Raw genomic sequence first — 3,936 nt, 5'->3', positions numbered from 1 at the left:
TTCCTATGTGATCTCTGCCCAGGATCCTTGACTCAAAATCAGGAAGCCAGGAAGTCATGCTACAAATTCAATATACTCCTTTAACAGAAAATAAGAGTGTGAGCATCACTTATTCTTCTTTTTTTAAATTAATGTTTTCCAACAGTTTAGAGTAATAAAAATGTGCTAAAGTAAACTAAAACTCAATTAAATTTTCTTAATTCCCTATCAAATGTATGTAGACATGTGTATATAGATTACCTTGTATATGCACGTGTATATAGATTATCTATTATATTCCATTTAGAATTCTCAAGAAAAATGTAGAAATGAAGCCAAGCTTTTACTAAGTGTAGAGGGACAGAGAAGGTATATAGATGATCAATAAATAGATACACAGGTAAATAGATAGATGGTAGTACATAGATAGTGGATGGTAGAGAGCTGTATGATACATTCTTGGCAAAGAGAATTCTCCTTCCACCATGTGGAGCCCAGGGCATTGAACTCAGCTCTCAGGACTGGGGTCAGTATCTCTACCTACTAAGCCACCTGTACCAAACCAAAAATGTCATTTAATACTTACTTTTATATTGATAAATAACAAGTCAAAATAGCTACTCACTAGCAACCCAAACAACTTTTTCCTGGTTTGCTTGATTTTTTTGATCTTCTGCAATCTCTCTTTCTTTCTACTCTATATCCTTGACTCCTAAATAGCATCTTTTCAGTATTTCATGTATATTTTCTTTGTTTCTACATAAAAATGTTGTTTGGTGAGGGAAAGCATTACGTATCCATCCTTGAAGAAAAATAAGAGTCCTCCTGGTTTTATCAACCCTATTTAAATTTTGCTTGCATGTATTTGCCCTGTCAAAAATAAAGATATTGGGCTGGGGAGATGGTTCATTTGATAAAATGTTTGCCTTGTGCGTAAGAGGTCCTGAGCTTCACCCCTAAAACTTAAGTAAAAATGCTAAATATACTTGTAATGCCAGCTCTGGGGAGGCATAGACATAAGGAAACCCAAGACTCACTCTCTAGCCAGTTTAGCTAACCGGTCATCTCTAGGCCAATGAGAGACCCTGTCTCAAAAAAAGTGGACAGTGCTTGAGAAATACACATAGACACCACCCATTGGACATTCTGACATGCACAAACTTATTCCTTTTCCATCTGGGTTCTCCACACCATACTAAGGTGTAATCTGGATCCTGTGCTGTAAAAGAAACAGAACTCACACAGACTCTTGTATTAGAAAGTCAGAAGTGTTAACGTTTGGCGTTTGTGTGTTGTAAAGAACTGAGTAGGAAGTCAAGAGAATGTATTGTAGCTATCCCAAAATTAAAACACAGGCTTATAGAAATACATATGGTGCTGTTTTTCTTTTGTAAATGATTTATTTTTAATGTGGTGTGTGAGAGTGTGTGTGTGTGTGTTCGTGTGTGTGTGTGTGTATGTGTGTGTGTGTATGTGAGAGTGTGTGTGTATTCAAATGCCCATGGAGCCCAAGAGGGCATGGGTTCTTGCAACTGCAGTTTCAGTGGCTGCGAGGTCCTGGATATGAGAGCTGGGAATTGGACTTGAGTTCTCTGCAAGAGCAGCAAATGCTCTTCATCTCTCGAGTCCCGGAACTAGTTTTTAAACATTACCATAAACACAGGAAAATGGGAACACAGTCTCCCTCTTCCAAAATTTATGCAGCTAAGTTCCATGCCTCTAGGGACATTGCAGTGCTTGGCACATTTGGAGTACAATGGAAGTCTCACCCTGGGAAAATCACCTTCTTGATCATTATCTCCTTTGCCAGGAAAGTACATCTTTGTTTCAATAGCGTGGCTTCTATATCTAAATGCAGGATTCTCACAAATAAAATGAAAAAAATGTTCAGTTCCTAAAAATTTGCCCCCAGATTCCAATTCAATGGTGTTTGTTTTCTCTTAAAGGATAAATGTTTCTGGTTTTATTTAATCTTTTCCAAGAATGGCTAAAATACGTTGGATCCCTTTGAACCCATACTCTATTAAAAAGGATTGCATACTGATATTATATTGTCTTTGGTCTCACTTATTGTAACAGACTCTTAGGTACTAATTCCAGCAAGCTCTCCCTTCTCATAGTGTTCCACTTACATTTTTACTCAGATTCTACATCCACAGCTCATTGTTCTATATGAAGTTACATACTATTGTGGTTTGAAGGAGAAATGGTTCCCATAGGCTAATGATTTTGAACACTTGGATTGAGGTCTCCTAGTTTGCCCTTATTTCACCATTTTGGGGTCTTTCTTCCTATACACTCTTACACATGTTTGTTCTACATACATACAATCCAATATTTCAGAAAAACCTTCTGTCATAGTGCTGCTATGTCATAGGGTTGTCATAGTCTTGAATTCAACCATCAAATAATGGCCAAGTTGGGGTCTAGTGAGATAGTGACTGACATGAGGACAAGACTACTCCAAGGTGTGGCTGAGGAGAAGGACTTGCCGTTGGCCATGGCTCTCTTCCTCCCAGGTGTGAGTGAAGGAAGTAACTGAGGTCCTGTTATCAAAATACTTTGCTAGGAAGATCAGACCTCTGACATTTCTAGACCCCATAGATCCTACCTACCCTGCCAATTAGACGGGCAATGATCTTTATGACCACAGGGAGGTGAAAGGGATGCAGAAACCGACTATGATGGCTAACCTTGGTTTGTAATTTAGTGAGATTTTAGAATTGCTACTTAAACAGACCTCTGGGCATGTCTGTGAGGGAATTCCTAGATTAAGTTAATTGAAGTGTGAAGAACCACCCTAAACAGAAGTGGCAAAATTTCACGCCTAAAGTCCTCGACTGAACTAAAGAGAGAAAAGCAAGCTGAGTATCAGCATTCATCTCTCTCTGCTTCTCAACTACAAATGCAGTGTGACCAGCCGCCTCTTGCTCCTGCCACCAAGATAAAATGTACTTTCAAATTAGGAGCCAAAGTGAAACCCTTCTCCCTTGTGTTCCCTTTTTGTCAGGGGTTGGGTCACAGTAGACAGAAAAGGAACCAGTATATTAACATTAAAAGCAATTAATGTATTAGTAAAAATGTAAGTGCACACACACACACACACACACACACACACACACACACACACACTCAGACACCTAGGAAGCACGATTCTCTATTTGGTTTATTACTTTGCCTCTGCAGGCAGGAACTGTGAATCCTTGTTACAGCAGCAGCCAGGGTTTTGGTGGAAAGAGTCACTGTGCACAGCATAGGGAGGCTACATGGGAGAGGGTAAGGAGCTAAAGAGAACAACCTACAAGAGGACAGCAAAACTCCCCAGGAGAGACAGACCTCTTCAGAAACCTGACCAGCTTAGAGCACCTTCTGTCCTAACCCTGTTTGAAAGACAGATTCTACCATTTTCCTTCCCACCTGCAATTACCCGTGGAAGACAATCTAGCAAATGGCAGGAGGTATTCATCCCAACAAGGAAAAAATACAGCTGACTTTTTTTTTTTTTAAATCTGCTTTACTGGAAACTTTGGACTTGCATTTCTTTTTGTATTTTAGTTGTTTTCTTTTAACTTTATTTTGATTAAGTGGAACTCTGTGGCTGCTCCTTGTTATTCTGTACACATTCCATGGTATTATTATTTATTATTATTATTATAATATATCTCTATTATTTCTCAGATTTCTGACTCATATATTTTATCTCATATTCATACTTTACTCTTTTTTGCCTTTTCTTGGTTCTTTCTATCGATATTCTAGGCTTTAAACATAAACTATACTTATCTTAATGGTATTCAAGCTTTTTGGATTCTAAACCTCCTGGAAAGTGAATTGAGACACACGTGCTTTATACTGCATTTGACTTGGATAGTGGGTGGGCTTGTGGTCAAATGATTGTTTTATCTTGTAGCTTTCTCCCTGAAAGTCCTAGTGAATACCATAAGCCCATGTGAAGAC

General features: G+C 38.6%; 1 non-coding gene across 1 annotated transcript; it reads right to left on the bottom strand.

Annotated features, from left to right (window-relative positions):
• Nucleotides 1-1,639: 1,639 nt before the first annotated feature.
• LOC118593593 lies at nt 1,640-1,797 on the bottom strand. The gene has a single exon (XR_004946263.1). It is a non-coding gene; the product is annotated as a U1 spliceosomal RNA (small nuclear RNA).
• Nucleotides 1,798-3,936: the final 2,139 nt, after the last annotated feature.

The sequence above is a fragment of the Onychomys torridus genome, chromosome 11 (genome assembly GCF_903995425.1).
Source record: "Onychomys torridus chromosome 11, mOncTor1.1, whole genome shotgun sequence".
Classification (NCBI taxonomy): Eukaryota; Metazoa; Chordata; class Mammalia; order Rodentia; family Cricetidae; genus Onychomys; species Onychomys torridus.
This window is presented reverse-complemented; position numbering and strand designations above follow the sequence as displayed.